Genomic DNA, 13,267 nt, shown 5'->3' on the forward strand with positions numbered 1-13,267 from the left:
TAAAATCATAGTGTATATATATATATATATATATATATGCATGCACATATACATATATTTAATATACATATACTCAGAATTCCTTTGTTGTGGAAAAATATCATTCTGTTAAATCAGGTTCATGAGGATTATACTCTACATATGGACAACACAGCTAAACCTGTGGAACTGGAATCTACTTATGTAGTTCTTATGTCTGAAGGAACATGATTTTGTATTCTCTATCTCAGCAAAACAGCCATAAAAGGACACCATTAAGTTCTAAGTCAAGAGAAATAGGACAAAAATGACTAGTTGCAGATTTTAGTAGCAGATGCCAGGAAGAAGCACACGAATGGGAATATTCCTCAGCAGGCATAGATTGGAGCACAACTCAGGGAGTACACAACTCCCCCCACAACTGAGAATACACAAGAAGCAAGAAACCATTGACCACGTAGGTCCACTCACATCTAATGCCAAGCAAAAGGTCAGAAAACTTTCCCTATGTAAAGGAAAGTTCTATCATCTCTTTAGGGACCTGAATACTGAACTGGTAAATAATTATACAAAATGATATTTTTGTACAACAAAAATGAATGAGGTATTACCTAGGAAGTTTTTCAGGCATGCAAAGAATGGATGAAATGCTCAGCATACATTATTTTACTACTAATGTAGGAAACAGTCTATCAATATGCAATTATTTTCATAATTTGTATTCCTATGGTTCTAAATATCTTCCCATTTTTAGTATACAATGCTACTTTTTACATAGAAAAATGTCATCCGAGTTGCCTAGTTGGCTCAGTTGTTTAAGCCTCTGACTTTGGCTAAGGTCATGATTGTGTGGTTCATGAGTTCAGACCCCACATTAGGCTGTCAACATGGAGCCCATTTCAGATCTTCTGTTCCTGTCTCTCTCTGCCCGTTCCCTCCTCCTCAAAAATAATAAACATTTTTTTTTAATTAAAAAAAAGTCAGCCATTTCCTTTGTCTCAAAGATGAATTTACCATATGAGCATGCTACTTTTTTCTCATGTTTCTTGTGCTATAAAGGTACAGAAGCTTTATTCCTCTCTGGCTTTAGCAGAAAACGAAAAGCAAAATATTTTTTTTCTGATTGTGGGTCCAATGAGAAAAATGTACCTTTATTTTGTAGACATCACTAAACATTTTGGCCATTCCTATGAATTACTCCTCCATATTTTCTTTGGGGAAGCCACCTGGTATTTGTGCTATTAAGTCATTTACACACACTATGACTTAAGATGCAGTTTGACTAACAGTATTTCCCAACCATGCAATAATGTAACATGTTAATAACAAGATTGTGATGTATCACAATTCATGATTTCTTAGATTATATGCTGCTATTAGCTTAAATATACAATTACTTCTAGAAAAGTTCCACCTTGATGTATCTCTACACTGTTTTTTGAAAGGCAGTAATGTAATTTAGAAGGACCTCCTAACTAGCAAGGAAAAGACCCAGATCATTATAACCTGTGATCCTGTACAATTTTAAGGTTTGCTTTCAGAGTCACAATTCTCCTATTACAAAAGTGATGTTGATTGACTACACACTTATTTGAACTTTTATGTTTAAAAGAATGTGAAAATAGGGTGACTGGGTGGCTCAGTTGGTTGAGTGCCCCACTCTTGATTTCAGATTCATGAAATGATCTCATGATTCATGAGATGGAGCCCCACATCACACTCTACGCGGACAGTTGGAGCCTGCTTGGTATTATCTCTCTCCTTCTCTGCGCCTCCCCGCTCATGCACATGCACTCTCTTTCTCCCTCTCCCTCCCTCTCTGTCTGTTTCTCTGTCTCTCTCTGTCTCTGTCTCTCTCTCTCTCTCAAAATAAATAAATAAACATTAAAAATAATAAAAAATAAAAATAAGTAAAAGTATGTGAAAACAGAGACTTTATTCCTTCTGCATTGAGGGCTGGGGTGATAAAGGGTCTCTAACTCTAACCATTAAGTTTATAAGGTAGATGAAAGATACTGCATCTTCCCTAATCTATGTAAGCATGAGGATAAAGCATACTATATGTTCTCCACAAACATTTTCATAGGAAATAAATTATAAATGTAAACATAAGAAAGAGAGAGTGATTATATAGATGCGAGAAAAGAAACACAATGCACCTTATCAACTTTGGTATTCATAATTATATATCCCAAAGTCTATACTTCTAATATATGCTACTTACTATTTCTACTTTCGGGAGAAAATGGAGCACGAATAAGATTATTAGCATATTTTTCAGAAAGTAGAAACAGGCTAAATAGGAAAGAAAAAAAACATTCTGATTTGGAAGAATTAAATATTTTGTAAAGAACAAGTTTTTAAAATCAGATTTTTGAAAGGAACCAGGAAAAGAAGAAAGTCCAAGGTGAGTAGAAAGAAGAAAATAATAAAGATCAGAGAAAAACTAAGTGACATAGGGACAAAAAAAAACAGTAAAAAACAGTTAAAAAAAATGAAACCAAGAGTTGGTTCTTTGAAAATATAAACAAAATTGATAATCCCTTAGCCAAACTCATCGAGAAAAAAAGAGAAAAGACCCAAATAAATAAAATCATAAATGGAAGAGAAGTAACAACTGAAACTACATAACACAAAGAATTATAAGAAAATACTACAAAAAAATTAGGCCAACAAATTGGACAACCTGGGAGAAATGGATATAAATTCTTTAAATAATACACTCCTCCAAAACTGAATCAGGACGAAATAGAAAATCTGAACAGACCAGTTACTAGTGACAAAATTTAATCAGTAATCAAACAACTACCAAAAATAAAAGTCCACAACCAGATGCATTCACAGTTAAATTCTACCAAATATTTAAGGAAGACTTAATACATATTCTCCCCAAACTATTCCAAAAAATAGGGGGAAAAAAAGGAAAGTTTACAAACACATTCTACATGGCCAGCATTTCCTTGACAACAAAACCAGACAAAGACACCACAAAAAAAGAACACTACCCCAATATCCCTGATGAACATAGATGTAAAAATCCTAACAGTATTAGCAACATGCATTTCAATACAATACATTAAAAGGATCATTCACTGTAATCAAGTGGGATTTATTACAGAATGGTTCAATATTCATAAATCAACATAATATACTATATCAAAAAAACAAAGATTAAAAATCACATGATCATTTTAATAGATGCAGAGAAAAACATCTGACAAAATTGAGCATCCCTTCATGATAAAAACTCTTGACGAAGTACATTTAGAGGGAAAATACCTCAACATAATTAAGGCCATAAGTTCACAGCTAACATCATACTTAACGGTGGAAAACTGAGAGCTTTTCCTCTAAAACAAAAACTAGATCAAGAATAATTTATATACAATAAAATTTACAAAGCTAGCGTATAGTTCTGTGAGTTTTGACAAATACTTACAATTATATTACATCAGTCAAAATCAAGTTAAAAAATAACCCATCACTACAAAAAAAAAAAAAAAAAGTCACCCTCATCCCCTCTCCTTCTCTCCGCTGCTGACAGCCATCCATCTATTTTCTGTCCATACAGTTTTATCTGTTCCTGAATATCATAAGTATGTGGAGGATTTTTAGTCTGGTTTCTTCCCCTTAGTGAGATGCATTTGGGATGGATCCATGTTGTTTCATATATCTGTTTGTTTGTTTTTTTTTTTTCCTTTTTATTGCTGAGTAATTAAAAGCATTTATGGAAGCACTACAGTTTGTTCATCCACTCATCAGTTGAAGGGTGTTTAGATTATCCCATTTGGATGATTATGAATAAAGTTTCTAGAAACATTTACATATAGGTTTTTGTTCAACACATTTATTTTTATTTCTCTTGGTTAATTACTTAGGAGTTGAATTGCTGAGTCAGATGTTAAGTGTGTATTTAACTTAAATATTTTCCAACTGTTTCCGAAATTCTGTAACATGTTTCAGTCCCAAAAGCAATATATGAGACTTACAGTTGCTCCAATTTTTTGCCAGTATTGGCATTGTGTGTTTTTTCTATTTTATTTTAGCCATTCTACCTTAAATGAGTAATGTTATCTCACCGTGTTTTTTCTTTCAATTACGTGATTGATGAGAATTTCTTATACGCTTATTTTCCAGCGCGCGCTCGCTCTCTCTCTCTCTCTCTCTCTCTATATATATATATATATAGTGTGTGTGTGTGTGGTTAAGAATCTATTCAAAGAGTTTACCCACTTGTTTACTGAATTATTTGTTTTCTTATTACTGATTATAAGAGTTCTTTATACATTCTGGATACCAGTCCTCTATGAGATATATGTTTTGCAAAGTTTATTCTTCTAACTCACATCTTTTTCACAGGAGTGTTTTTTGAAGAATAGAAATTTTTAATTTTGATGAAGACAATTTATCATTTTTTTCTGTAATAGACCATGCTTATAGCATCAGTATGAAGTCTTTTTTATTCAAATGTGAATACATTTTATAAAAGGGGAGTATTCTTAGAGTACTAAATTTGCAATCAAACAAACCTACTTAAATAGATAAGTAAGTAAATAGACACTATGACCTTGAGTAAATTTGTGAAAGTCTGAGTTTACTTCCTTGATATAAATCTTTGGTGTAATAATATTGACTCCTCTATGGAATTCCTGGCAGCATTATAGTAGAAAATAAATGAAAAGGGGCCCAGCTCAGTATTTTAAATAAATAAAAGGGTATTGAACATTGCTGCCTCCTACCAGCTCACCACAAGGGTAGAAAAATAAAGAACTCAACATTCATTCATATATTCATTCATCTGTTCATTACAAATACTACTTGAGAGCTTTCTGTGTGCTGATACAACTGTGTACTGATAATGTACTACTTGTTGAAAATTCAACGACCAATAAAACAGACTGAAAAAGTGATGTTATAAAGGAAAGAGCACCATGTCAATAGCAAATAACAGGGCCTCCAAATTTAGATTTGGAGGTTAATTATTTCTTTGAACAAGTAATATTTTACCTAGGACTTAGTGAATTATTAAGAGTTAGCCATTCATACAGTGGTAAAGTGATAACAAAATGATAATTTCAGATATAGGAAATATCATTTATGATGTACATTTCAGGGAAAGAGTGTAACATATGGGATATTGATGGGAAACCAGAAGGACTAAAGTATAGAGCATGGGAGAAGAATAATAGTTTGAAGCTGAAGTAAAGGAGAACCAGATTGTGCAAAATCTTTTAGGTCTAAGGACTTGGTTCTATGGATAGAACATGACTGAAACTTTATTCTGGTCAACGTTTTCATGAAAGGTAGGGCCTACTCTATGAAATTTTGCATGGAGGAGGATGATAGAACCCAAATACAAGGCTAGGAGTATCACTAAGCTTTTTAACTTCTACCATTAGTGCATGGTCATTCACACTAACTACACTGTCAACTGGACATGGAAGTGTGATACTGGATCATATGAAGGGACATATGAGGGCGCAATGGATGGAGCTGCTCAGGGAATCACAGAATGGATGAGAAAAACCAAGCTCCAAAGGCAGGTAGAGAACTACAAGTGTCTTTGAACATTCACATTATGGGATCATATTGTTTCATGGTTCAACCATCTCATGGAGTGGCTTCCATTTGCTAAGCCAAAGACAAGAAGTTTTTGGTTCAAGAGGAATCACTACTTACCAAACTTTCTACACACATCCAAAAACTTCATAGGGCTGTCTGAGTGACTCAGTCAGTTTAACATCCAACTCTTGATTTCAGTTCAGGTCATGATCCCAGGGTCATGGGATCAAGCCCTGCATTAGGCTCCACACTGAGCATGGAACATGCTTAAGATTCTCTCTTTCTCCCTCTGCCCCTGTCCCCCACCTCTCTCCCTCTCTCTCTCTTTCTCTCAAAAACAAAAACAAGCAAACAAACAAACAAAAAACTACATAGACCAGCATCTAGACCTTAAGGTTATGATAGTTCTAAAGCTGCTGATGCATCAATAAGCCAACTAATGCTTCCACACCTTGCCAACTGCCTCTCCAACCTTACCATAATATACTGGTCATGATAATGGTGAATGGTACAGTGGAGTAAGGGTAAAGTAGGGCATTTTGCCTTTTCCAAATGTGAGGCTGAGGACTAGTATATTATTTAAGTTGAATCTTCATTTTAACTAGTCAGTCTTAATAAATCAGTGTTAACATTAATCTCTTCCCTCCTTCGACACACTTTACATACAGAGAATGAATAGATATTCTATTTGAATACTTAAGACTTTCTCTGGTACAGAAAAATATGTCAGGAAAATTTGCTATAAGGGTGAGTAGGAGACTTAGAAAAACAGAGCAGTAAAGAAAAGATAGAAGATGAAGAGAGGCTTGGAAATGGAAAAAAAAATCAAATGATCCAGTTGTAAGGGGTATCTTGAATACGTAGGAAAAAGGAGTAAAAACTGAAGGTGTGGATTTATTAATACCAGAGAGCAAAGGGTACTAAGGAAATGTGAATGAACTGGCTTTTGCTAGGAAGAGGGATCTTTTCTCCTTCTTAAAATTAGAGGAAAAAATAAAGTCTGGGCATCTGGCTTTAAGTCCTAGAGTTGCTATTAGATAAATGGGGAAGCTCCCATATGATGGCTTCTATTATTTTACAATAAATTCTGTGGCAATATCATCAGCAGAACATGTGTCAGAGGCATCAGAACTAAAATGTTTGAGAACAGAAAAAAATATATAATGGCAGAGTCTTTAGGGGATAGGTACAGGATTGAATTCTCTTTTGACCAGTTTTGAAAAAATGATTAGCATTGGATCCTCTTTGTTAGGGAGGTTCAAGTTATGCCACTTGGGAATACAAACTTATGTTATGGGTCTACCCCAAGAGAAATAAAAGAGGTATCAGATATAGCATGATAGTCTGGGTAAGAAGAGAGAATGCAGCCAGCTACTGGCTGCACAAATTGGACAAGTTATCTAACTTCTAAGTGTAACATTCCCTAATTGAAATTTTAAAATAATAATAAATCTCATAGAGTTGTGTTAAGGGACTTAATGTGTGTAAAACATCTAGCACAAAATCTGGTACATACTGAGACTTCAACAATGGTACTGATGAGGGTGGAAGTAGAAGTAAGAGTAATAATGTCATACTCACTTGATTAGAACAGCCAAAAAGAGTGGAATACATCATAATCTGCCCCCAAGCTCATTCTTCAAGCAAATTCCTACCTAGTTGTTTGCTTTACTTCCCTTTCTTTCTACATATGCCTCTTTATTTCAATCTTGTCTTAAATACTCTAGCTAGGCTAAACTATTTACAGTATTCCAGTTTTACAAAAAATACCATGATACCTTACATATATGCTCCTTGGCAAAGGTTTTCTTTCTGCCTAGCCATATAACCAGGAAGCCTAGCCCAAAACACACACACACACATACACACACACACACACACACACACACACACACACACCCCACTCTTCTTTTGTCAAAGGAGTACTTATGTATTCTTTAAAATTCAATTCAGCCATCTTTTCAAAAAACTTTTGCTGAATGCAGATTACTGACCATTCTTCTGTCCTTTCTTCTGACATTAAGTGAATCATATAACATTCTATGTGTCATTCCAATGGATTGAGAGCTCTCTGAGAGAACAAACAGCTTCATCTATGTATGAAGTACGTTACACAGTTACTGACAAAAGAAACGCTCCATACGTAGTCACCCAATTAATGCCTGGAACTTCTGAAAGCAGAGATAACTCCATGAACCCTTTAAGTGAGGCTTCAGAGATAGGACATTTTGCACAAGAACAATTTGGGGATGAAAGGGCTGGAGTATTTCCAAGTGACTAAAACCCTACCAGGTGCACCATCAGCAATAATGGTAGCAGTGGCAGAACCCTAAGGTGGTTCCAAGTCTGTTAAGAGGAAAGATCAGCAACTCCGAAGAATGAACCACATGGAATAGGTAAAGTCAGTGCACAGGTGAAAGCACACAATAGTTATCCAGGAATAAAAGCTTCAGATCCCAAAATTCTTCACATCCAAATAAAATGAATAATGCAACAAACCAAAATTTCCTTGGGAGAGGGAGTGATTAGCAGGTATCAACTTTCCCATCCATGATAGGAAATGTTGTAAGAAAGGCACATAAAAACTACCATGGCATTTTGTGCTACTTCTTATTTGTGTAATTTTGTATGAGACTTGCAAATTCTATTTTCTGACTAGCATTTCATCTATGTTCTGTTTGGGATTTGAGAGGTTTCCTCTCATGTGTTTATTTAATTGTTTTGTGCTAGACTTCAGTGATAAATGTATATACATACATTTATATATATATATATATATATATATATATATATATATATATATATATATACATACCCCTGCAGGGTATATACCCTGCTACCCTGCAGGTGGATAATAGATTTCCCCATACTTCCAAAGAATTTTGCCTAAGCCCACTCCATAATTTTGCCTCCCATTTAAAAAAAATGCATTGTAATTTCAATGATCCAGTGTAGTATTATTTCTTAAGAGGAAAAACATGGATTCATAGAGATAGAAAGACAAATTAAGTAGATTAAAAAAAAACTTGTCTCATCATCTACTGTAATTTTTAGCAAGAATACTGTAAAAATACATGAGTTTGGAGAAAAAATAGATTCACTATTTAAATCACAGTAGCTGATAAGTAACAACCTTCTTTTCACTGTCAATGCATAGTATAGTTACCTTCTTTTAAATGTTTAATATGACTTGCTAGGAGTAGTTTTCAGTGTTTTTAAGCTTTTATCATGACTCACCAACAATACTGTCTCATATTTAATTTCAAGTAAGATTTCACTGACCTAAGGTTGCTTAGACAGACAATAGGACATTGCAGACACACACTGGTGAATTAACTGATTAGTAGATAAAATTTGTGTTGAACAAGGTCAAATTCTTCCAGATTGCCAGATGGTATTTTGAATGACCCGTTTGTTACATCAGTGGTATAACAGAGCTGCCTGTCAGTAGGGAAGACACAAGACATGATGCCCTCTTAGAGGGAGGGACTGTTATCAGTCAGTCCTTAAATACCACTAAAAGAAAAAAAAAAAAAACAGGAATATTTCAAATAACCATTGTTTAAAAAATTAATTGCACACAAGCTAAAGTGAACTAGATTGTTCATCCATGAGAATAATGAAATGATTTATTTACAACTCCATTTGAAAAATATGGCAACCCAGATATTCAAGAGCTTTTCTTTAAAAAAAAAATTTTTTAACGTTTATTCATTTTTGAGAGACAAAGCGTGAATGGGGGAGGGGCTTAAAGAGAGGTAGACACAGAATCCAAAGCAGGCTCCAGGCTCTGAGCTGACGTGGGCTCAAACCCATGAACTGAATCGTGAGATCATGACCTGAGCTGAAGTCAGACACTTAAGCAATTGAGGCACCCAGGTGCTCCAAAAGCTTTTCAAAAATATTAATCCTACAGAGTATAATGCTAATCAAAGTAAGTCAGAAAAGGATAAATACCATATGATCTCACTCATATGTAAAATATAAGAAATAAATAAGCAAAGGGGAAAAAAAGAAAGAGAGAAAGAAAGCAAGAAATGGACTTTTAACTATAGAGAACAAACTAATTGTTACCAGAGGTGAGATGGGGGGAGGGGTTGGGTGAAATAAGTGATGGGTATTAAGGAGTACACTTGTGATGAGCACTGGATGATGTTTGAAGTGTTGAATCACTATATTGTACATGTGAACACTGTATGTTAACTATACATAAAATAAAAACTTAATAAATTTAGAAAAGAAAACATTAAGTCTCTTATTTAAGTGATCTCATATGCCAACATGTGCCAAGAACACTGCTTTCAAGAAAGATAATTCTATCCTATTGATCAAAGAAAATTATGAGTTTTCTGAAATCTGCCTTCTACAGTTGTTTGATAAGTCATGGTAAATAATTAAAAATAATTTCACACTTTTGGTTTCAAAATTGCTTAACACATTAGGTATATATTGTTTCATAGTCCAGAATCTATATGGATTATAAATTAAACCAAAGTGATATCTTTAGGACTAGTGCCTAACCTTAATCTAAATATTAAATAGATATATTGGAGGGAAATGTTTTTGATAAATTTCAGATAGCATTTTTTTCCTGATGGATGAGAAAATGATTATTTACACACACACACATTATACTCAGTATGTTCATTATATTAGAGTTTAAGCTTCTAAGGAGTAATTTTCTTAGTAAGATGTAGATAGCTAACATTTAATATTTCCTATATATCGGGTGCCTCATGAATATTATCTCTTTAATCCCTAAGATAAAGTGCCCATTAGATCTCAGTTTTGTAGATGAGGAAGCTAAAGTTTTCAGGAGAATAGTGATTTGCTTAAAGTCACACAAGTAATATGTTTTGTTGCCAGAACCTCAATATTATCAGAAATCCCACTTCAAAGGATTCTATGACATAGTTCTTAATTTTACTCATAGATTTAGTTTTTATTTCTTGAATACATATTCTCAGTTCCTTTGTTTGTTATATGTTCAAGTTCTATCATGTTCTCCAGAGCACTGTCTTGATGTTCTTAGTTGTCATATGTGAGTTAATTGGTTAATACTGTAGAGTCCTGATGTTACAGAACCCTAACATCAATTACGAGCAAGGTAAAATATGATTGAATTGGGATTCATTTGTTGGTTAGGCATATTTGAATCTTCTCTTGAGTCCTACAAAGATATTTGGTTTCAATTTCCCATGTAGCAATAGAATTGTATGGCATAGCATTTGTGTATGGGAACATTTTAATATTGTTCTTTTTGTCATTCCTTTAGAATGTTATTTGCTTATTATATTTTTATAGATTTCTGATAGGATACGTGTTTCCCCAAATAGGTAAAATTTATTTTACTTGATCAAGTGTACAATGTTGAACTTAAAGCTTTTCAGTTTGTACTTACATTCCATGCCATATAATACATTGCACAGCATGTCAAGAAGGATAGGTAGGTGAAAGTTTTTGCCCTGGCCTTCCCTATTAATTGATGGTGCATTAGCATACAATAATGAGAGTGAATGGACAGTAATTTGTGACTGTATCCCACTCTTATTTTAATCTAGACTAGGACACTGCCCAACTTCCCTGGTGTGATGGACTCCATGCATTAATAAAATCTCCTAGTTTTCTCCTATTAAACTTTTCTCTTTTTTAATTACCCAAAGGAACTATTTCTACTAGAATTATGGTTCCTGATGACATTAGTTTCCTCCTTCTTCACATATCCGGAGTGATTTCATTCAAACCCATGATTTAAAGTCTTCTAGTTTCCAAAAGAGATCTACTTACTAATTTTTAGAAACATACAACCATCATTTTTGGCCCAATTTTATATGCATCCTCTCTTATATCTTCAACAAAGCTCTTATTTTGCCTTCTTTAACTTCTATGAAGGATTTTTAAAGTGTAGAATAGAGTAACACAGTTCTTTTGTATGAGTGTCTCTTAAAAAAGTCATGACAAATAACGACATAAATGATTAGCATATGATTTGCTGCACAGAATTATTATTGTTAGTAATCCGACTCTCCTTGGAAAATTGTCAAGCTGTTAGGCAGGAAATAGGCATGAGTGACAGGAGGATGGACCTTAGACATCCTGACAGCCCCAACCCAGGACCGCCCAGGGGTGACCCCATTCTACCCATTTAGCCATTGGTCTGTAGTAAGAACATCCTGGAAGATAAAAAGATAAGTTTGTTGTGCTTGTTGCTCTTGTACAGAAAGTAGAAGCTTGTCCTTATTTGATCTATGTCTCTAGAAAAGATGCGGTTTCCTACCTCCTGCAGGAATTTCCAATACATCTTGGGAAAGGACATGCATAGTTGGCTAATTATTATATAACCCAAGCCTGCCACTCAAATCTTGCAACCCTAGGACCTACTCAAAAGAAAAAGAAATTGATATAAGCCCACACCCTGGAGTTTCTTAGGCCATTGTCTGTCTTGACTGGCCTGCTCCTCCCTTGGAGTGTATTTTAACAAAACCTAGTTCTGCTTTCCTTTCATTTCACTGTCATGGAATTCTTTACTGTGGCAGCAAAAAAAAACAAAAAAACAAAAAAACAAAAAAAAAAAAAAAACAAGGTTCTTTCCTTTTCCATCTAACTCCTGGTAACAAAGCCATTGTTTTAAAAGAAATTATTCAAGAATGTTATTCTTTGTGGCAGAGGAACGTGCTGGAAAAAAATTTCCTTTGAATTTAAGAAAAAGCAATTATTATTTTTAAAATTAACTCTCTGAGGAAATCCAAATACTAGAACAGTTACATTGATTTGAAGGAGCCATGCCTTCTTTTATTAGCTATATTTATTAGAAAGTAAGGGTAGATTATTTGTTGACTATAAAGTTTCAGTTATGCTAGGTGAGACATCTCCTATACAACATAGTGCCAATGGTTACCAACACAGTATTTATTGTGAACTTCAAAATTTATTATAAGAACACACCCCATAAGTGTCTTTAACACATACACACAACAAGGAGCACAAAGAAACTCAGGAAGGTGTTGCATAGGTCTATGACCTTAAATACAGTGACGGCATCACAGGTGTTTGCATATGTCCAAACTCATCAATTCTACACATTCATTATGCACAGTTCTTTGCATATCAAGTATACCTCAACACAGCTGCTAAAAAAAAGTAAAGGTAAAAAGATATAGGGGAAGATGGTAGAGTATCTGCCATTGCATTGGCAGAATCTAAGTGATGTAACTATTTTGAAGCTCTGGGGTCTACTGAAGCCTTGCAAGTTCCAGGGGAAGGCTTGGGTGGTAAACTATGATTAATTTCAGTCAGTGTTAGATCTCAGCACAGCACCAACTACTCCCCATCTCCCTATCCCATGTCAGGCAGCCATGCTTACATCCCTGAAACAGCTTTCATCAACTAGTAAGAGCCAGTGTGAGCAAAAAGAACGCTATCCTCCAAATATCAAGGAATGTTTGTTCTGATCACTGATTGCTGCTTCTGATCTGAGAGGTGCAGGCAAAAGAGGCAGGCATTACTGTTACACTCCCCACCACTGCTGTAAGCCGGTTTCCTTCTGGCTGAAGTGATTACTGAGGGACTTAAAAGGCCAGTGTTTTTAGTACTTTTCATTTTTCTCTTTCTCCCCTTCTGGAAATATTAAAAATTAAAACAATCAAAAGCTGGTATCTATATATGGGGAAATTTTTAAAAGTCATAACACATGCCCAGGGAAAGGCATAGGCGTAAAACTTGAGAA

Source organism: Panthera pardus, unplaced genomic scaffold (genome assembly GCF_024362965.1).
Source record: "Panthera pardus isolate Hobbes unplaced genomic scaffold, ASM2436296v1 HiC_scaffold_16, whole genome shotgun sequence".
In the NCBI taxonomy this organism is placed as follows: Eukaryota; Metazoa; Chordata; class Mammalia; order Carnivora; family Felidae; genus Panthera; species Panthera pardus.